We start from the raw sequence: 24,176 nt of genomic DNA, 5'->3' as shown, positions 1-24,176 counted from the left end.
GTTAAAGTTACCACAGTGGTGTCATCTCCCCAGCCTATAGATTGGACAATGAAGGAGCATCAGCCCATTGAAGAGCCACCAACTCTGCTTTTCTTTACCAACAGAATGTCCCTTGTCAAATGAGGTGCCTGTGTAGTTTTCAGTGCCCTTCCCTTCCTTATTCTGAATGCTACCGTGCAGGAGATGACAAAAAGATGTAGACAGATGTAGGTACTTTGTATTAGCTGCATGTTAAATACATTTATTTTTTGTTTAAAGAAATGAACCATTAGAGTATTTTTTAGGCGTCTGGAGTTCAGCTTTTTTAAATTATTGTATTAAATAAATATGCTATTTCAGCATTATAAAACACAAAACAAATGTCTAGGGACCCCTTATAATCAGTTAAATAGAATTTAGTAAATGTGAAAAATATACATCTGATGCGTAAGTCACACAAAAATCTTTAAAGTAGGTTTCACAGATATTCTTTTTAACTGTGGTTTTTCAATCATAAATTATTTAAGTGCCACGTCTATGCACTATGAAAAAAACATTTTTGTGGAATATTTAAATAACACATTTTGCATGCAAAGCACAGTCACATAAAATTCATTTAAAGCACTTTCTAGTATTTCATTTTGTGATATCTTTCCCCTAGCCTAAAAAAACATATGGTAAAAAAAAAAAAGTCTTGATTAAAAATTGGCAGCTTCAAAATTTATAGTTGTGAAAACAGTTGGATTCCTCACTTTAACATGCATGGCTTTGTCAGATATTTAGGCTACAATAAGTTAGTGATAACAGCTTTGCCACATATGCTGATCTACAGCTTATTATAATCTTAATAAGGAGTTTAGAAAGGATGGTATCGTTCAAATGTAATATCTGTAGAAAAAAAATCACTAGATGTATTATTTCTGCAAAAAAAATAAAAAAAAATCTAAACAAAGGGGCACATACATGAAGCGGTCAAGGATGATCCTGCAATGACACATCCCAGGACACTAACAGCTAGAAACAAGCATTCAAAACCAAATTTCCCCGAAAGGCTGCTAACAATTTTGTTTTAAAAGGAGCCTACTAGCAAGCAACAGACAAAGGCGCTTGCATCCCAAACCTTGCTAAACTCCCTACTCTATATCAAAGATATGTGTGTAGCGCTGACATATTTATGCCTATTAATGTGTGTGTTCCATGCTATAATCACAAGTCTGTGGACGTTTCTTTGGTTTAGTATTTGGCGCCATCTAGCGGCTGAATACCGGTACTGAATTTGAATGTTTATTGCTTTGAAGATAGCACAAAAGACATATACAGGAAGTGACTGTTGTTTTGATTAGAAGGTTGACCCTTTTACCCAGGAGGCTTGATGACCTACCCATGAACACTTTCTCTCGTGGTGCATGCTGGGTAGGACATAAAAGGAACCCGAGTGGCCATTTTAGGTCTCTTGGGATCACGTGGCCTGCCTATGAGGATCTGTGAGGAGGCCTCCCATGAGAAGGGGCCTATAGCCATCACAGAGCGCAACTTCTACAGTTTGTGTGAGTCACCTGACGGTGTCAGAGACAGTAACTGGATTGGAGAAATCCAGAGACACTCCTTTTGAGCAATGGAGGACCGGGTTCACTCAGAATAGCAGAACGGAGTGACAGAGCCAGTTGATGGAGAAGCAAGCTGCAGTCACCGGACCAGAGCTACCACACGGAGTTCCGATTCAGTTGGTGAGCGGGTTGCAGCCCACAGTTTGTTAACTTTCACACTCAGTTAGACTCATACACAGGCCTCACTGGGATTTATAGTTCCATGGAGGAGGAGCAGAGCAACTGACACTGAACAGGATTGAGGCCTATCTACTCTGATGTTCTGAGCCTTGTAACATAGTTACTGAAATTACACCAGGAGCACCTTTACTTCAACTTAACTTACTTTAATCTGTGCATTACAAATCACAAGGAGTTACTTTAGCTAGCGAAGACAAGAAGATCAAAGACTAAGTACTTTAAGTGAGATCTCACATATAGCTTTAAAAATAGGGGGAGCTCCCGGATATATATATATGGTAATCTAAAGCACCGTAAAAATCCCTATCTTCCTCCTCAAGTATCTTGCCAAGTATCCTCAGAAAGCTCAAGAATATCATGCCACCAAAGAGATTTGGTTTATGTTATCCTTTTGGTTTTAGTATTTAACAATGCGGAGTAGAATGTATAAACCAATTTATGGTATTCTGTCAGGAACAGCAAATATTCCAATTTAGTGACCTTCAAATTACTATTGGTTAACCGAAACTGAGCTACTGCAGCATGACGTATGAAAATATCGGAAATAATCTGACATTAAAATGTCATATTCCCTCTGAAAATCTGGGAAATGTTTGAAAATACCTTTACTATACAAATGTAATAATCGCACATTCAAAAGAGGCCGTCTATATCTGAGGAAAATTCAGGCAGCTGCAGGTTGTGCCATCATGGGGCATTAGTTAAGAAGACCGCGTCATGTTCTTCAACAGCTAACTGAATCATATAAAATATATGTATCATCACAGACAAAGGTTTTGTGTTATCCTGTAATAGAGGGTTCTGCCTATCTACTAAGTTTTTAATGATGCATAGGATGTGAGGTTTGCAGGTTCCAAAGCAGTGACTGTATTATTAGTCTAAGGAAAGGACCACCAATGAGCTTAAGTAAGCTGCAAAGTGAAATAGTAATTATGGAGAATGGGTAGCACTAAACTTTCTTCTGACAGTAGTAATTGCAAAGTATGTTTTGCTTTCCTTAGTTTACCTCCCAGAGGAAGTACAATATTAGGGAACCAATTTCTGGGAAGTACCACTTAGGGATTTAGACTTGAGAATAAGTAAAGATATAAAGAAAGAGTGGCAAAAATATAATTTTTTAAAACATTGACTCTGCGCATTACAGTTAAAGGTAATTTAGACAACATATGAGTAGTCTTAAGTTTAGCAATGAGGGGGACTAAATTATTCTCAACATTGGATGGGTTATTGGACAATAATACCCACACATCTAAAACCATCAACAACTTAATGCAAAAGAACTTGGAATGTGTAAGGAAATTCCCATGTCCAGAGGGAGAATGATGGATTTTTCTGAGTTTATATGGAATCCCGAGAAGTGGCCCAATTATTAAATAGCAATTAACAATTTCTTAAGGGGTGACTGTGGGGCTTTATGGCCGGGGCAAATATATAGAGGGCATCACATTTTTTTTAGTTTTTCCTATATAATTTTGCGAATATATTATCCTTCTTAAATTTAGAGCTAAATTCATTCTGTTTATTACATTTATTACACAATACAAATAGCCCAAATCAGTGTATATTGTTTAGTCTCTGTGAACGTTATAGAGTTTATAAACTATGGTGTATATATTGAAAATTGATCAATCCTGTAGTGTAGTATGTTTTTTGTCACCCATAACATAGGCGTACTTACAATTACACCTTAAAACACAATCTGCTATGCCTCCTGGGTATGGGCATACCACATGTGTGAGACTTTTTAAAAGCCTAAATGCATAGGGAGACCCAAAATCCAAGGAGCACCTTTGGGCTTTCAAGGCTCATAAACTACACATCTAATTTCCTAACTACCTATCAAATTTCTTGAGTCCCTGAAGTGCCAGGACAGGAAAAAAAAAACACAAAATGACCCTATTTTAGAAAGCAAACACTCTATTTTCTGAAAGGCATAGTGAGTCATTTGAAAATGTCATTTTTTCCACAATATATTTTTTTTCCACAAGTTGTTTTTAAAATACAGAAAAGAAAATGTACCGTATATACTCGAGTATAAGCCGAGATTTTCAGCCTCTTTTTTGAGGCTGAAAGTGCCCCCTCGGCTTATACTCGAGTCACCGCTGTCTGACTGCTCGATCAGCGTATCGAGCAGACAGACGGCGGACATTAAAATTTAAAAGCCGCGCCTCCTTCTCCGCCTCCGCCTGTGATAGGCGGAACACTGAATTTCCCAGCAGTCAGTGTTCCACCTATCACGGACATCCGCTCATTCTCATACTACAGACGAGTATGAGAGGATGTCCGTGATAGGCGGAACACAGGCTGCTGGGAAATTGAGTGTTCCGCCTATCACAGGCGGAGGCGGAATTTTGAATTGTAGAATGGCCGCCGAGAAGAGCGGCGATCCATCGGCACGGCACGGGACGGAGGAGGCACGGGACGGAGGAGGCACGGCACGGGACGGAGGAGGCACGGGAAGGAGGAGGCACGGCACGGGACGGAGGAGGCACGGGACGGAGGAGGCACGGCACGGGTCGGAGGAGGCTCGGGACGACGGCGGCTCGGGACGGAGGCTTGGGACACAGGTAGGCTGGACACACACACAAGGCTGCACGGACACACACACACACACACACACACACACACACACACACACACACAAGGCTGCACGGACACACACACACACACACACACACACACACACAGGGATGGATGGATACACACACACACACAGGGATGGATGGATGGATGGATACACACACACACACACACACACACACACAGGGATGGATGGATGGATGAATACACACACACACACACACACACACAGGGATGGATGGATGGATGGATGGATACACACACAGGGATGGATGGACACACAGGGATGGACGGACACACACACAGGGATGGACAGCCATGTCTCACCCTCGGCTTATACACGAGTCAATAAGTTTTCCAGTTTTTTGGGGGTAAATTGGGGGCCTCGGCTTATATTCGGGTCGGCCTATACTCGAGTATATACGGTAAATGTATTTTTTTAAACAGTGCTATCAATTATTATGATATTTCTAACACACATCATAGGCATATTTAAAATTATACCCCAAAACACATTCTACTACTCCTACTGAGTATTGTGATACCACATGCTTGAGACTTTTTCATAGCCTAGCCACATAGAGGGGCCCAAAATTCAAAGAGCAACTTCACGCATTCATGGGGCATAAATTACGCACCTAACTTTTGTGACTACCTATTACATTTTTGAAAGCCCAGGAGCACCAGGACACACCCATTAAATGACCACATTTTGAAAAGCAAAACTCCATGTTATTTTCTAAGAGGCATGGCAAGTGTTTTGAAGACTTAGCTTTCTGCCAAAAGTTTTTGGAAAATGAGACATGAAAACTAAATTGTATTTTTTTACACACAGTTGTCTATTAAAGTGATACTAAACATACACTGTTTAATTTACATTGTCACTTCTATTTTTGTATCTGAATGATGGCACTGTATTTATTTTAATAATAAGAAAAAAATGTACCTTTCGCCTAATCGATATGAAGCTGGCACATGACCCAACTCTTTCCCAGCCTGTCTGTAGAGAAACAGTGGTAAGAGGAGCTTCTATTGGCATACAAATATATATTTGAAATTACATCTTTATTATTTTGTGGAAATAACATAGTGTGGGCTGATTTCTGACAGTGAAAGGCTGTGTCACGCCCCTCCAGCCTTTGTTTTAGAAATAGAGGGAGCTGAAGCCTCCATTAATCTACAAGTAATATTTCGCCCCCATTGTGTTTAGCTGGTTAGTGGGCATGGAGGAGGAGGGAGGGAGTGGGCTCTCATTTACCACTGTGTATATGCCCACATATGTGACTCCATAGTCACATGGGCTGCTCAGATGTGATAGGGAGGAATTGCTCTGCACTGAGCATGTGCGTAGCTGACCACACCTGCATAATCCCTAGCTGAACTGGGGACATGAATAACAGCAGGATCAACCAGGTTTTTTTTTTTTTGCAGAAAGCAAATCTTACAATGACTGAGTATGAACAGCATGTAATACAGTATTTCCTTCCTCCTGTTTTATGATGTGGGTTTTGGAGGCCCTGGAGCACCAGGATGGTAGAAACACCCACAAAATGACTACATTTTGGAGAGGAAACACCCAGGGCAGGTGCTAACCTATTTTGCACTCTAGGCAAGACTAACACTCCCTCAGCTTCCCTGCCTGCCCACGAGGGGGGGGGGGCATTTCACCCCCTCTGCCCACTCATAGGGGGTGCAGTTAGTCTTGCCTAGGGCCTCGCAGGTGACATGATCAGCGAGCCGACTCACCGGACTGCAGCCACGTCTCCGCCTCCCCTTCTCTGCCTCATGTTCACCATGTTCCTCGGCCAGGCTAACGGGGAAGTCAATGGGTCATGGCTGCACCTCTAGGCAGTAGTGCTTCCTAGGCGGCTGCCTAGTTTGACTAGTGGGAGAGCCGACCCTGGAAATACTACAGTGAATTTTTTAAGAGGCATGGTGAAGACTTCATTAATTCTTTGAAAATGTTTTTGGAAAATGTGGAAAGAAAATGAAAATGTATTTATTTTAGACAAAGTTGTACATTTTATAAGATATTTCTAACACAGAATGGATATACTTAGACTGACACCCTAAAACATATTCTGCTACTCTTTCTCTTTCTGCATACTCTTCTAGTATGGAGGTACCACATGTGTGGAGCTGTTTTCGTTTTTGCACTGATTATACATTGGACAAATCAACCAATTGTGTTAAAGCCAAAGTACTGTCATCTCTGTACGAGTGGTCAGGAAATATAGCATAGTGTAGCATCCCCTATAGTAATCCCAGTTAATATTAGCCAGGGAAGCCTAGCCTACTACTATGTGGCTGCTCCATGGAATGCCATATTCGCTGACCAGGAAGTACAGGAGGCTGAAGAAAGGTAGAGCAAAAGAGTTCCTGTGGTTCCAGGAGTGGAGTTGTCCACAGGAGATGGCTGCAACTAGTGTCTCACAGGAACATAGTCAGTCAAACGTGCAGATGGGTCAGTTCAGGTCGCAGACATAGACATAGTCAGCACACAGCCAAAGGATAGATCCTGGCAGCAAGCATAAATGTGGTCAATAAACAGTTCAGGATTAGTACAGGCAGCAGGCAAAGTCAACACAACACTAGTGTGGCAAGATCAGGAACACTGTTGATGGTTGCAGTGGTCTGCTGACAGTGGAACTTGTGTAGCAGCGATCGGGAATACTGGTCTGGAAACACCGGGGACTTGTGTGGCAGCAATCAGGAACACGGCTGCTGACTTACACTGGCCTGGTAGGACTGTGACTGGTGTGGAAACAATCAGGGACACTGTTGCTGGCTTACACTGATTGGTGGCACTGGGACTGGTGTAGCAATATTCAGGAAAACTGATGCTTGTTGCACTAGTCTGATGTGTTTGCAATCAGGGACACTGATCCTAGCTTTACTGGCCTGGCAACACTGTGGCTGGAGTGGCAGTGATTGGAGAACTCTGATTTGCTGCACAAAGACCCCTGAGCTGGATGGTGGTATGCCACAACACTGTCAATCAAGAAGCTGTCAGCGTGTGCACAGAGCCCTCTTCACTCGCTCGGTGAGATCGATACTGCAAACTGGTAGGGCTGAGTAGCACTGGAGTTGAACTCACAGGGACTCAGAACAGCAAGGTGAATGGGGGATCGACTCAACAGCAGTGTGAGATGTAGGACCGCTGGGCCAGGAGATGGAATTCCAGACCTTCAAGGGTACAGACCGCTGTCAAAGTGTGGGGCTTCCCTCTGGACTGTTGGAAAAGACCAAAGTCAGTGGATTGAGTGGAATGATGAATATGTTTTAGGGGCCTGCTCCTTTATCAACATCAAGCACTATATTTTTGGTCACAAAGAGTGCACGTGTGTCCATTGTGCATCTCTGGTATAGAGCTATTTAAGTCTATGGGATGTTACAGTGCAGTAGCAAAGGAGATTTGGGGTCTGAATATGTAAACACAGGAGGAGGCCACCACTCTCAAGGAAAGGTAGGTACATATGGATGGGGGGAGGTTCTAGGTTAGATTAGGTTAGAAGAATAACAAGAGTAGACAGTCTTTTTAATAAACTGTTCTTTAAATTAGTGATAAACCAACCCTCATGTTTTTTTTTATCTTAACACACTGAGCACAATAACATAAATGTTCTTGAGTAAACTGTTTGTTAAAATTCTTACTCCAGTATTTGCAGTTTACAACTTTTAGTGATGCTGGCTCCTGTTCTCTCAGTTCTGCTTCCCTGAACTTAATTTCCAGCCAGTCTGTTAGCTTAGATATAGGAGGAGGAGAGAAAATATGGGGAGTGCCTTGACATCATTGGTTTTGAAGCTGGGAGTTTCTATTGATGGACACAGTGTAGGGAAACACACATCTACTCCCTATAGTACATGCAAATGTGGCTACATAGAATTCTGAAAGAAAAAGGTGCCACCCTAAAATAGAAAACAGTTGTCATGACACCAACTTAAACTGGAACATGGACAAGAAAATAAAAAGTAAAGACGCAACATACTCAGTAAGTGATTTTTATATCACTTTAAGCTTCAAGAGGCATTACAACTTACCCAATGTTCAGCACATAAATGGCTGTAATTTAGATTTTGGTTATGTGTGACTGACGAAAGGCTGTAACTATAACTTTCTGCCCTAAATGTAGCTGTAACATAAACTGCATAACATAAGCCCAGCCCATCACTCTGTTTGCATTCAGCTTGTTGTAACTGATGATAAGGATTGAGGTGGCACATGCTTTGCATACCTGTTTAATTTAATGTCTATACTGCCAGCATCCATAAATAAAAATATCTATGAAATATTACACTCATAAGCTCAGTGGAGAAACAGCTGAAACTACTAGAAGCAGACAGGCCCTCCTTGAAGTGGTTCTAAAGGCTCAAGGTTTTTTTAAACCTTCGTGCATTCTGTGCTTATAGGAAAAAAAACCTCTGTGCAGCAGCCCCCCCCCCCCCCAGCCCCCCTAATACTTACCTGAGTGCCATCTAAATCCAGCGATGTGTATGAGTGTCTCTGCTCCTACTGCTGTCAATCACAGCCACTGATCGAGGGGGGGGGGGGGGGGCAGGTCCAAGCCATGGCTCTGTGTGTGAATAGACATGCAGAGCCACAGCTCGGGGATGAGCTTGCTTGGACGCCCCCATTGCAATCTGTTTGCTCAGGGGGAACTCGTCAAGGGGAAGGAGCGCCTGTGAGATATCCAAGAAGAGGACAATCCAGGTTATTCTGTGCAAAACCGCTGCACAAATCAGTTAAGCATAACATGTTTGTTATTTAACCACTTGCAGACCACCCCATAGCAGATTTACTGCTACAGGACGGTGGGGTGTTCAGAATCATATATAAACAGTTGTGCTCTCAAGTTTACATACCCTGGCAGAATTTATGATTTCTTGGCCATTAAAGGTAACCATCCTCATCTGTGATCTATTTACTTGTAATCAGTGTGTGTGTATAAAAGGTCAATGAGTTTCTGGACTCCTGACAGACCCTTGCATCTTTCACCCAGTGCTGCACTGGCGTTTCTGGATTCTGAGACATGGGGAAAGCAAAAGAATTGTCAAAGGATCTGCGGGAAAAGATAGTTGAACTGTATAAAACAGGAAAGGGATATAAAAAGAATTTCCAAGGAATTAAGAATGCCAGTCAGCAATGTTCAAACTGTAACCAAGAAGTAAAAAATGAGGGGTTCTGTTGAAACCAAACCATGGTCAGGTAGACCAACTAAAATTTCAGCCACAACTACCAGGAAAATTGTTCAGGATACAAAGAAAAACCCCAAAATAACTTCAGGTAAAATACAGTACTCTCTGAAATCATGTGGTGTGACTGTTTCAAGATCCACAATAAGGAGGCACTTGAAGAAGGATGGGCTGCATGGTCGAGTCGTAAGAAGAAAGCCATTACTACACAAATGTCACAAAGTATCCCGCTTTCAATACGCCAAGCAGCACAGAGACAAGCCTTAAACCTACTGACACAAAGTAATTTAGAGTGATGAGACCAAAAGTGAGCTTTTTGGCCACAACCATAAATGCTACATTTGTAGAGGACTCAACAAGACCTATGATGAAAGGTACACAATTCCTACTGTGAAACACGGAGGTGGATCGCTGATGTTTTGGGCATATGTGAGCTACAAAAGCACAGGAAATTTGGCCAAAATTGATGGCAAGATGAATGCAGAATGTTATCACAAAATACTGGAGGAACATTTGCATAAATCAGCCAGGAAGCTTTGCATGGGACATACTTGGACATTCCAACATGACAATGATCCAAAACACAAGGCCAAGTTGACCTGTCATTGGCTACAGCAGAATAAAGTGAAGGTTTTGGAGTGGCCATCTCAGTCTCATTACTTCAATATCATTGAGCCACTCTGGGAAGATCTCAAACGTGCAGTTCATGCAAGACAGTCCAAGAATTTACAGGCACTAGAGGCTTTTTGCCAAAAGGAATAGGCAGCTTTACCATCTGAAAAGATAAAAAGCCTCATCTACAAATACCACAAAAGACTTCATTGATGTTAAAGGGGGCAATATACGGTATTAAGAACTGGGGTATGTAAACTTTTGATCAGGGTCATTTGAGTAGTTTCTGTGTTCATTATGATTTAAAAAGAGTAAACACAGTTGATTGATAATAAATGGCTTCAGCCAAACACTAACCATGAGTGAAATAATTTTTTTTTGTGTTATCATTCATATTCACTAAAGAATGGCCAAGAAATCATAAATTCTGCCAGGGTATGTAAACTTATGAGCACAACTGTATATGTGATTTTGCACTTCTGGTTTTCGGGCACGAGTGCGCACTGCCGGCAGCTCTCTCCTGCTGTTATTTTACACAGTGGGAGCTGATCAGCGGATCCTGCGGACCTGACGTCCGTCAGCACACGCTGATCGTTTGGTACACTGACAAAATGCCAGTCTGCCTATGTAACCAAACACGATCCATGTCTTCCACTAGTAAAAGCACTAACCCCAATCCACTGAAACATTAGCTAGGCACGGAGTTTACCCTTTGATCAACCCTGATGTTAACCCATTCCCTGTCAGTGACATTAGTACAGTGACAGTGCATTTTTTTTGCATTGATCACTGTAAAAATGTCACTGGTCCCCTAAAAAGTGTCAAAAATGTCAGGTGCAATATAACTTTTGCGCAAACCAATCAATATACGCTTATTGGGATTTTGTTTACCAAAAGTATGTAGCAGAATACATATAGGCCTGAATTGGTGAATAAATGTGATTATTGGATATGTTTTAGAGCAGAAAGTAAAATATATATATATATATATATATATATATATATATATATATATATATATATATATATATTCTTTTTTTACCTTCTGAAGGTAAAATGGTTAAAAAATAAAGAGAGACTTTAATATCACTTTGAGTTTAGAAATTGTGTTAAGTGTGCAGGTCACTAGACCAGGACCAAGAAGAAAGAAAGCAACAAGGATTTCTCTAGGTTTGCAATTTACCTACTACAACTACAACCTACTACCTACTACAACTGACATTTGCATCACAGTCATCATTTATTGCTCCTGGCAGTGAAGCCTGGGAATAAAACAAGTATGTAAAGAAAACACTTTCCTTGATCCTATGCTTTGTCTGCAGTTACAGTACTGACACAGGCAAGCTAAGTGTAAATGAATCAATGTTTGCACCAGACTGATTCTGCGGTGACAGTTCTTAAAATATGAGAAAAGAAAAGGCAATACATTATGTTTTTAATATTTATTGCAAGCCATCTCTGGATATACTAAAAAATTGATTGCGTTTAAAAAATATTGGTATCCGCCAACATCATATTACTCTAGTGTATTTGTAAGGGCATTTAAGCAAGGCGAGCACAAATTTGTATTTCCTTTTCTAGTAAATGTATTGCTTGCGCCAAGCTGAAAATTCAACATTTAATTTGCCCTTGTTTCTGAAAAACAAAATGTCTAGGAAGCATATAACTTGCAGAATAAATTAGAATTAGATCTTGCCAAACTCTAATAAAATTTCCTGCATAATGCCCCACAGTAAGGGGAAAGTTCCATTTCCATTGAGGAACATTATTTTATTTTCCCATTCTTAGAAATAACTTATTACATGTGTCAACGAGATATACTGAATTTATTTGCTGGTATATAGTTAACAGGCATTATTAGAGTCCAGATTTTAAAATACGACCTCTGTGCTTACAGCAATGTTATTGTAATGTCTATTCTACCTTATGTCATAAATGAATTGCACAGGGAAGAATGTGTTTCGAAGAGTATAAAATATAATACTGCATCTCTAAGTGTTCTTAAGGAAACTTAAATATATGTTGACACTTAGCCATGTTGAACAAGAATGAAATTGGAGTCTTAAAAATTAATCTCCTTCCAGTTATAACATTAAAAAAAAGGACCCTGGAAAAAAGATGAACCTTTTGTAATTTCGGGGTTGCCACTAGTGCTAAAAACCCAGGACATGTGCTTTGTATTTGCTGTTTAGCACCCTGAATCTCGATGCTGTCATTCACATTTATTTTTTTTGCCTATGAACTGACTTTTAAGACTTCTAGCACAAAGTCTAGGGAAGTGTTCCAAAACTTCTAATTGGGTCTGCACTACAGGTCTGACGGGCTGAGCAGCCCAGAAAGAGATGCAAAGCTGTGAATCAGTGCACACATAAAAAGCTCCATCCATCTAACAGAACTATGCAAAAGCTGAGCTCTATCTTAAATGCCTGAGGTCCAACTGCCAGTCTGTCTCAGGGTGGTGGAACCTGATGTAAGTTGTTTGTTATCAGTATTTATTCTGGAACATACATATGTGGATGTTATGAACTACTGTGATACACTTGAGGTCCAGACGCCATTCTTTTCGTAGTTTGGTTGGCATTAGACGTAAGTAATGTGACCCAGCAGCATATATCATAGCACTTTAATTTTATGAACTACTGTGTGTTTTTTATGACTTTTTAAAACTCTTGTTGGAAATAAATACTACACTATAAGCCTTTTTTTCTCTGATATTGGTAATTTACTGTCCGAACAGATGCAAGTGAATTTTCTCTCTGATGTCCATATATTATACCTGCAAGGGAAAAGGCATAATAAGCTAGTATGCACGGCATACTAACTCATTATGAAATACCTTAGAACGAGGCCCCGACATCTCGCCCGATATACGCTGAGGGAGCTGTGTGTTCCCGATATCGTGGCTCCGGCGCTGTGAGTGGCCTGTGGCCATGGCGTGTGTTCCGGATATCTGGCACTGTGAGTTGCCTGTGGTGCTGTGAAATGTCCTGCGCATGCACGCGGGAGATTTCTTTCCAGCAGGGTCAGGCGTCTGCCGGGCTTCCAGCCGAGAAACCCTTGTGCGCATGCGACACTGCAATCAGCGGCTCATTGCCAGGGGAATATCTCCTAAACCATACAGGTTTAGGAGATTTTTTTTTACCTACAGGTAAGCCTTATTATAGGCTTACCTGTACGTAAAAGTGAAAAAAAGAGTATACAACCGCTTTAATCATCATTGTTTTAAAGGGCATTTTCTTCTTGCACTATGTATGTGGTGTAAACACCATTTCACTACAGTTGTTGATCACATCATTAATTGTTATTATGCACTTTATGTCTTTATCTATACAGACTTAATACCTTTTTTGATATATATGGGATAATTTTAATATTATTTTTAGCACTGCATCTATTTGCATCTATTATTTAGTGTCTGTATATCTACAGGTATTGCCACTGCCACCGATTGACCATTTTTTTTGCAAAAGCTGAAGGTGATTAAAACATTTTTTAGTTTACAATTATCCTGATTTTATCCACAACTTGAGTCCCTCTTGTAAGCCCTGATAAAGGGGCAGAGTAAGGCTTCTAAAACACTTGGGAAATTTGTGCAAGATTCAAACAGTCCCCAGGAGTGCCCACTCCTTTGTTTTCTTTAGTGGTTGGCCAAATGACAACTTTAAAGTAAACAAATGAGAGGGCAATTGCATTTGGAGCCAGGTATGACATTCAGAGCAAGTAAGTGAGGGATCTTGTATGTGCACACTACCCCCTCACTGTAAACACTGCTCCTCTCCTCTCTAGCCCCTCTCCTACACACACTTCCCTTGCGGGCCTGTCACTTATATGCTATCACATAGGAGGTATTGGTTCCCTATGTCATAGCAAGTAAGTTATTTGTAAAAAAAAAAAAAGTTAAAGCCCCCCACCCCCATATATGCATGCATACATACAAAAACCCATGCGTTGGAGCGCCTACATACAAAACCGGCAACGGCGCTGCACATGTTGACCTGTAGGAGCTTGGCGCTATTTTAATACTTGAAATGTTTAGTATCTATTAACTCTGTGAAACTTCACCTCTTATAGTTTAACAAAAAATTGGGTAATTTATTGTGTTTGTGTGTCCTAAAATAACTAGTGTATTTTTTTCCTGAAATTCTGCATTTCATAACCTGTTGTGCTAAATCCATGTGACAAACAATTGGAACTACCACAATTTTATTCTCTAGGCTGTCTTCTTTCAGAAAATATATGTTTGGTTGTTTTAAGTCATTTTCAGACATAACATTTTTTTTTGATCATGTGAAAAATTTTTTTTTTTTTTTAAATCTCCTAGACTCCAGTCGTTAAAGACAAATTTCACTTTTAAAAAATAAATAATAAATGCACATTTATTTGGAGGTAAAAAAAATGTGCATTTATTATTATTATTTTTTTTTTTTGCTGCAGGAGCCTGTAAAGCATTGCACCAGTGATCAGCAAATAACTGGTGCTATGCAGGTCTCCTGCAGATCTGTCAGTGTATCGACCTGCTCGTACCTCATATGAGGAAGCTGATATATTCTGACAGGAAGACTCAATGAACTACTACAGTGCTCACAGTGGTAGTTTCTTGAGTTCTCCTGTCAGAAACTATAAGCCGACAACCGCAAAGGCTGCTGAACCTTGTCGTTTTCCATTCACAGGACACTGTAAATGAGTGATGTGGCCGGGAAGGTGGAGCCTCGCTCGGTCAAGTTTTTTAAACTGTGACAGCTAGTGGGGAGGGAGAAGATCCTGGTAGCTGTCAGATCAGGGAGCAGGGGAGTGCAAGGGTTGGTCCTTGTAACATGTTATGAAAGCTTATCCTTAACCACTTCCTACCCGGCCAATGCATATATACGGCCGGGTGGGAGCCGTCTACTTCTGATAGGACGTTCAGGAACGTCCTTCAGAAGGAGCGGGATCGCGCGCGCACGTGCCCGCGCACGTGCCCGCGCAGCGGCGCGATCCCGATGTGCTTGTGTCACCCGGACACAGCACATCTCAGATCGGCAGGAGGGCTCTGTGATTGGCCCTCCTGATCACATGACGACCGTGTCCAATCACGGCCGTCATGTGATGTAAAAAAACAGCCGGTTGCTAGGCAATCGGCTCCTCCTCTCCTCACACAGAAGTCATCGCTGAGGAGAGGAGAGCAGATCGCTGCAGCCGGCTGATGATCAGTGAGTATGAGCTGTTTTTACAGCTTTTTACTCACTGATAATCAGTCTAGTGTAAACACACAACACACCACACAGTGTAAACACAGTCCCCACATATGTCCCCATAACACACATGTCCCCAAAACATACATGTCCCCAAATAATAAAAACACATGTCCCTAATAATAAAAACATGTCCCCCACATATGTCCCACTAAAATCACATGTCCCAATGATTATGTGCACACATATTGTGAGGGGTTAGCTCGGCAGCGGGTGTGTGTGACCCCCTGGATGGGTTCACAACACAAAGTCAGGCACAGCAGACAGCGGTGTAGGTTCAAAAAACAAAAGATCCGGTTTATTTAGGCTACATGCAGTGATACATATAACAGCCAAACAAAATAAAACAAGAAAATAAATCCTGGTCAGCTTGACCTCTAACTACACACGTAGACTCCCTGTCTAACAACTGGGTACAGCCTTGTGCTGCCCCAGTCCCTGTCTCTATTGTAGGGGTTTGCCACACAGGCGTTAACTCACCGCACAGAACAGATCTCAGACTCCCCAGTCTATACACACAAAACTGGTTCCAGGATGGAGCATCTCCCTATGCATGCTGGGGTTTTTTGTAGAGGCCTTAATGAGCCCACTTACTACAGCTGGGCTCATTAACTCTTCCCCTCTAATTGTAAAAGTCTGCATAAAGCCTGAATCTAGGACACACATATTTCCCATCCTGGATACAACCAGGTGATTTTACCTGCGTGCTGCCACAATATGTACGTGATCACCTGCACACATATGTACATGATCATTTGCGTACATATGTCCGTGATCACACAAACCAATTATTATACACTTAACGGAATTTTTTTTACCAAAAGCATGTAGCAGAATACATTTTGGCTTAAATTTATGACAAAATTCGATTTTATTGGATTTCTTTTAAAATAGAAAAAAGAAAATATTGTTTTTTTTTCCAAATTTCTGCTTTTTTTGCGCTTATATCGCAAAAAATAAAAAACGGAGTCGTGAATAAATACTACAAAAATAAAGCTCTATTTGTGCGAACAAAATGATAAAAATTTAATTTGGGTACAGTGTAGCATGACCGCGCAATTGTCACTGAAAGCGCTAGAGCGATGAAAGCTGAAAATTGGGCTTTGAAGGAAGGGGGCGAAAGTGCCCTGTATTGAAGTGGTTAAGGACTCAAGCTGGCGGTTGTAAAAAAACTGATGTAAAAATGGATAAAAAACTGATATTAACTGATGTAAACTGAATGAAACTGAACTGAAAACTGACTTAAACTGATGTAGACTTTTTTTCCGATCAGGTCCGCCTGTCAGTTTTTCAGGCGGACCTGATTGGACGCTCCATTCAGCCCTATGGAGCAGCAGATGTCAGCGGTGACATGTCCGCTGACATCTGCCAATATAAGATCTGATCCTGTCCGCGAAATCCAGACAGATGGAAACCCTATTTTCCATCCGCCTGGAGAATCGGATCAGATAGGATCTGATAAAAAAACAGACAGAGGAGAGCGGTGCTCTCTGACCGGTCTCTCTCTGTACAGTGAGACAAGTCCTTGTGAAAGGACCCTTATATAGGAAGTCCCTGGGTTACAAACAAGATAGGGTCTGTAGGTTTTTCCTTAAGTTGAATTTGTATGTAAGTTGGAACAGGTACATTTTTTAGGTGTAACTGCAGCTGAAAATGTTTTTTGTTTTTTTTCGTTTTATGGATAGCATAGGGAAATGTTAACAACCCGTTTAACATTTGTTTTGCTGTCTGTGCCCTTGTTCAGAAGATTTCACCTCAATTTCTGTCCCAATGACAGTTGGATTTTGAAAATTTTGGGTTGTTGTGAAAACAAGGATTGGCTGATAAAGGTTCAGTGGGGACACCTTTTTCCAATGATAATTCTTACAGGAGAGAGTTTCACTTCCTAAGGGTAGATTTCCTCTCACTTCCTGTTGTCTCCCTCTGTTTGTAAGTATAAGTCATTTGTAAGTCGGATGTTTGTAACTCGGGATTGCCTGTAGTATGAAAAATAAAAACTGTTCTGTGTAAAATGCATTTTTTTTTACATTTGTTAACATATAATCAAAAGTAGGATATTAACTAAAACAGGGCACCAAACATAAACAAAAAAGCAAAGGTTATCTAGGTAGGAAAATTTGTTTTACAGTTACTCTGAAGTTAACCGATACTGACTCTGCTAAATTTGATCAGTGTATCTAGGCTTCCGTTACCTTTGGGCTTGCACATAGCATATACACACAGGGGAATTCATAAAGCGTGTCTAATGCCGCGTACACAGGACCGGACTTTCCAGTAGACTAGGTCCAAAACAGTGTGTGTGATAGATCCAAGTCTACAACAGGTACATGAACCCATGGCACCCACTGAGTGTAGAGGTGCACTGAAATTGGATTGTCCATACGGACACACCACCTTCAGTGCAACTTTTGTTCCATTCTGACTCCTGTACCAGTCAGACAGGTCAGTGGTGAGAAGTTTTGTACTTTGGGGAGGAGCCTGTTGGGGACTCACAGACACCAGTTAGCTATTAGGTCCACTCCCATTGTAATTGACAGCAGACAGTGGGATGATCCTTAACCAATAAACTGCTTGCTTTTGGCTATGGGACCTGCCTACTTCCTGTTGTCAATTACAAGGTGAGAGTGAACCCGAATCATTTTTGCATGTGGTAGATTAATAGTGCCAATTTGTAAAAGTGGTGCTATTAAGAACTACCTGAACCTGCCACATGTGTTGATAAAGTTATTGAAATGGGAGGTAGGGATTTTTTAATCTGAGACGGGTCATTTTAAAGGGCCATAGCTGAAGAAAAAAGTCAGCCGCACTTTAATGAATTCCCTCGACTGTATAAAAAGGGCATACTGCATTTCCCCTACAACCCTGAGCTGTCATCACACATCCAGGTCTTGATGTCACTCCGCACAACAGCTTATTCATGGGAACTGAATGCCCTCATTAAAACAAAAAATGTTTTATTAACTTTAACTTAATGGCAGACACAATACTTAAAGTGGAAAATCTAGGAACACAACGCTTTATAATCTCTGACTCAGTATTGGCTAGTTCATTTTCATAGCCCGGGATCAAACTCTAAGTTGGTTATCTGTGTCTCATTAACAGAACCAAAATGTTTCTCGAGCACGTATGCTGACAATTACATCATGTGTTTACAATAAAATACCTAAACATGTTCTTCAGTTTTAAGATCTTAAGGAATCAATTTTGCTTGGTGACTGTAATTGTGATTTTCCAAGAAGACAGTCAGTGACAAGCCATGAATATCATACTCTTATTCAGAACATGTTGCTTGCAGAAATGTTTTAATTGTCAACTATAGCTTATTGCCATGTTCACCATTTATCTCCAATGGTAAACAAAGTTGTAGTCTCAGTATGACATGACTTTTCATTTAGTCAGCACCACTAATGAGCACACAATTATGTTAAAACTGTCAAACATTATCATATGTGATAGTTCCTGCAGAGATAATTAAATCCATATAGTCAGTGTTCTGATACACATCTTATATTGAAACTTGTGAAATGATTCTAGTCAAAGTGGACCTCTAAAAATATGTAAAAACGCTGATTAAAATTGCAAATACCCAAATTATGGCAAGCGAGTAAATACATTTTCCACTGAAGCAAAGATCAATAGTTTTATACATTTTTTGCCTTGATGTACCCCAATTTAACTACACCCATAGAAAGAAAAATTAATAAACTACATTAGCTTTGTTGTCATCATGCAGCAAAAAAGTGTTATTTAAAAAAAAAAAATCCCAAAACTTTTTCACATTTTAGAAAAAGTAGGGAGGAGTAGAACCTCTGTAAGGTAATGTCTGCCTTTGACTCCATTGGGGAGATCCACCATCAAGACTCTAAGTTAAGAAAAAATCCAAAATTTGGCACTGGAACAGGGATAGAAGAGATATCCTCCAATTGGGACACCTATTATGGTTACAACTTTCTAAAAGTGAATTTCCCATAGGTTGAAGAGATTTGCATCCATTGCCTGTCAAGTCTCCAAGACAGTATGTAAAGAGAAATCTCCCCCGATGGAATACTGATTTTTTATATATATATATATATATATATATATATATATATATATATAAAAATAACTACAGCCATTCTTTAAAAAACAATCTGTTTTGCTTTAGATAGAGTTTAATGATAGCTGCACCTTCAAACAGACCCCTTTTCGGTTTGCACCAGAACTTCCAAACACCACGAAAGTTTACACCCGAATAACGAACCCCATTAAAGTCAATGGGACCCGAATGTCAAAAAATTCCCATTGTGAAGGCTTTTATGTGAGTAATTGGGCATACAATGGTTATAGGGGTCCGGGTCCTGCCCTGGGGTACATGTATCAACAATAACAGTTTGTCAAAAACTTAATTTTTAAATAAGCAGTGATTTTTTTTATTTTTAGCCTCCCTGGCGGCATGATTATGTCAGATGTTTTTATGCTCAAAGTGGTACAATATTTTGCATGGAAATTTGACATTTTATATTGTGGGCCTGTAATTCTTAGTAATAACTCACTGAAATGTCTAGTAGACATCCCGGGTATGATAGAGTTAGAAACATTAAATCATAAAAGCCACTGCAGCATTGCCAACGTTGAGTTCCATCTCGTGGTCATGTCACAAATGAGGCAGTTGGTGGGCAGGTTACATTCCATTTGAATGTCAGCCAGCAGAGCACTGGCATTTTATGACTGTCAGAAATGACCACAGACTTTTCTGGCCTGCCTCGGGAGATCCTGTAAGCCTGGGTACCTGCTCAAGAACTGCTGCACCATCAAATTCAGGATGCGTGCCAAAAATGGAACATGGGTCAAGTATCCCTGTTGGAGGGTGCAGAGAAGGTTGGTGCCATTGTCACATACAACCATTCCTGATTGAATCTGGCGTGGCGTCAACCACTTCCAAGCCTGCCCCTGCAGAGCTGATATAATCTCTGCCCCAGTGTGGCACCTGTCCCCTAGGCAGACAATCTCAAGCACTGCATGGCATCTTTTAGCCTGACTGCTTGTGTAGCCTCTTGAACACTTACAGAACACCACTGGTTCAGAGGACAAATCTGCCTCTAGAGGCCATAGAAGAAGACGAAGAGGAGGGGGTGCAGAAGAGAGCTGTGGCAGTATCACCACTAGCATTTTGGAGGCGTGGCGGAACAAGCTCCAACAACACTGAACCCTGTCCTGCATCCTTCCCAGCTGCCAGGAGATTTACCCAGTGTGCCGTGAAGGAAAGGTAACGTCCCTGCCCATACCTGATGGACCATGAGTCAGCAATAATATGAATCTTACTCCTGACCACCCTGTCCAACGAGGCCAAAACATTCCCTTCTACATGCCGGAAGAGAGCTGGAATGGTCTTCTGTGAAAATAAATTGTGTTTTGGAATCTGCCACTGAAGTACAGCACAATCCAAAAATTCACAAAAGGGGGCAGAGTCTACCAGCTGAAAAGGCAGCAGTTGCAGTGCTAGCAATTTGGCCAAGCTAGCATTTAGACGCTGAGCATGTTGTTGGCTGGGACCAAATTTCTTTTTATGGTTCAGCAACTGGGGTAGGGAAATTTGCCTGCTAAAATCAGATGGTGGTGTACTGTTTGCAGATTGGCTGCAAGTACTTGGGAAACTTATTGCTATACCTTTATTCCTCTCAATGCTGGTTTTTGAGAGGACTGGGAGGTAAAGAAGGGTTGGAGATCCCAAATGTGGACCAAGGAGAAGTCCGCCTTTTTCTTTGATATGGGTCTTTCAAGTGCTGTTGCCAACGGACTGCATGGCAGGTGGTCATATGTCCGGTCAAGCATGTGGTGCCCAAGCGATCACAGCAACAGTGCGATCTGCTGCACACATGTTTAAAAAGGCCCACACCAAGGAACTTTTAAAAGTCAGCGCAGAGTCAGCAGCACCCTGCACCTGCAGAGCTCTGCAGTGTAATGCAACAGGGTGGCTGCCCTTAAGCTGCCCCTAGAGGACATCCTGCCTCACTGGAGTTGTGACTCCTCCTCCTCTCTTCTCTCAGGCACCCAAGTACAGTCAGTGACCTCATAATCCCCATCCCTCCTCATCACTGGAGCAAACTTGGCAGAATGCTGCAGCTGGGGGAACGTGACTACCAGTTTCTTGTCCTTCATGGAGCCAGGTAAGCCTGATGAAGAGCGTTGTCGCTCGCAACGGTACAGTGGCTTGCTTACAGATTTGTAAATTTTTTCATACGTGTTCAGTGAAAAAGATTGCATCGGAGTACGAGTCCTGTCTTTTGTCTTCAATCTATTATCGGTAGAAGATTGGGAGTCCCCCTTGACAAGACTTTGAGTATGGACAAATAAATATATATATGCCTAATGTGTATGCACAATATATTTTGCACTTTCTTGTATAAATTTTAGGTATGAGTGTGGTATAACACTTTTGGGATCCACTACATATGTAATAAGTGACACTATTTTATATGTATTGTTTATTTTGTCCTCACCATATGAGGTTTATTTTATATATGTAATAGGTGATATTGCACTGTAATCACTTTTTCTTTTTATTTAGTCTCCCGTGTGGGGGGCGTATACCCTAATGTCAACTTTTAGGGATTGTGCGGTTCTTCTTCTTCTTTTTACTTACATGTGTATATAACTTTTGGTATATATCAGAACTGCAGCAGTATTGGTTTTCACGCGTTTTTTGATTATTCTGTAGCGCAATTTTCCTTTTTTCTTGTTAATCTTCACCAAATCTATATATATATATAATCAAATACACTGCCACTAACTAAATAACCTGCCTGCTTAACCACTTAAGCCGCTGACCATTTTGCAGCTAAAGGACCAGGCCCCTTTTTGCGATTCGGCACAGCGTCGCTTTTATTGCGCGGTCGTGCGACGTGGCTCCCAAACAAATTTGGCGTCCTTTTTTCCCCACAAATAGAGCTTTCTTTTGGTCGTATTTGATCACCTCTGCGTTTTTTATTTTTTGTGCTATAAACAAAAATAGACCGACAATTTTGAAAAAAATGCAATATTTTTTACTTTTTGCTATACCAAATATCCCCCAAAAATATATAAAAAATTTTTTTTTTTCCTCAGTTTAGGCCGATACGTATTCTTCTACATATTTTTGGTAAAAAAAATCACAATAAGCATTTATTGATTGGTTTGCGCAAAAGTTATAGCGTCTACAAAATAGGGGATAGTTTTATGGCATTTTCATTAATAATTATTTTTTTACTAGTAATGGTGGCAATCAGCGATTTTTATTTTGACTGCGACATTATGGCAGACACGTTGGACAATTTTGACACATTTTTGGGACCATTGGCAATAATACAGCGATCAATGCTATTAAAAATGCCACTGGCAGGGAAGGGTTTAACACTAGGGGGCAATGTAGGGGTTAAGTGTGACCTAATGTGTCTTTTTCTACTGTAGGGGGGCGTGGCTTGGTGTGTGACGTCACTGATCGTCATTCCCTATGACAGGGAACAGACGATCAGTGACAAGCTCACTAGGAAGCACAGGGAGAGGTTTGTTTATACTTACTTCTCCCTGTTCTTCAGCTCTGTGACCCGATCGCGGGACACCGCCGGCGATCAGGTCCGCAGGTCCCACGGCCAGGGTCACGGAGCTCAGGACCGGGTCGCAAGTGCACCGCCGGCAGCGCGACCCACAGCTGGGCTCTTAAAGGGCAACGTACCTGTACATGCTTGTGCCCAGCCGTGCCATTCTGCGGATGTATATCGGTGTGAAGTGGTCCTTAAGTGATTAATCTAAATCAAGCTACCTCTCTGTCCATGCCAGCAACACTACACACAGTGGCGGCTAATGAAGTTTTAGGATGGGGACCCCAGACTCCGCCCTTCCCTTTTAACCCCTCCCACGTGTTTAAAATGGGTGTGGTTTCAGCAAAATAGTGGGCGTGGCTCTAATATGGCGTGGTTGGTGTCTGAGATGAACGAGGGATGGAGGGAGAGGGATGGAGGGAGAGGGATGGAGGCAGAGGGATAGAGAGAGGGAGGGACAGCAGGCCCAGATCCTATACAACAATAAAAGTATGTGTATTCTAGAAAATGTATCAATCAGCAGATAAAGATACTCCATGGTAACATGGTTGTTATGGTGTCAGGATGATTGAAGTGCATTATTTCTATTATTACTTTGTAATATAAAACAAAATCATTCCACTCACCATAATGTAGAATCAATAGGAGCCCTGAGCACGTCACTTGACATGTCACCTGCCACAAGGTGTCCCCAGCAGAGTCCGTCCTTACATCAGGTGCCTCCAGCAGAGTCCATCCTTATATCAGGTGCCCCAGTGGAGTCCGTCTTTACATCAGGTGCCCCAGCGGAGTCCGTCCTTACATCAGGTGCCCCCAGCGGAGTTTCTCCTTACATCAGATGCCCCCAGCAGAGTCCCTCCTTACATCAGGTGCTCCCAGTGGAGTCCTTCTTTAGATCTGTATCCCGTCAGCGGAGTCCCTCCTTACATCTGGTGCCCCATCAGCGGAGTCCCTCCTTACATCAGGTGCCCTGTCAGCAGAGTCCCTCCTTACATCAGGTGCCCCCAGCAAAGTCCCTCCTTCTATCAGGTGCCCCCAGCAAAGTCCCTTCTTCCATCAGGTGTCCCCAGCGGAGTCCCTCCTTACATCAGGTGCCCCCAGTGGAGTACCTCCTTACATCAGATGCCTCCAGCAGAGTCCCTCCTTACATCAGGTGCCCCCAGTGGAGTCCCTTCTTACATCAGGTGCCCCCAGCGGGGTCCCTACTTACATCAGGTGCCCCCAGTGGAGTCCCTCCT

Source organism: Lithobates pipiens, unplaced genomic scaffold, assembly GCF_037356315.1.
Source record: "Lithobates pipiens isolate NorthernLeopardFrog02 unplaced genomic scaffold, aLitPip1_a1.2 Scaffold_18, whole genome shotgun sequence".
Taxonomy (NCBI): domain Eukaryota; kingdom Metazoa; phylum Chordata; class Amphibia; order Anura; family Ranidae; genus Lithobates; species Lithobates pipiens.
This window is presented reverse-complemented; position numbering follows the sequence as displayed.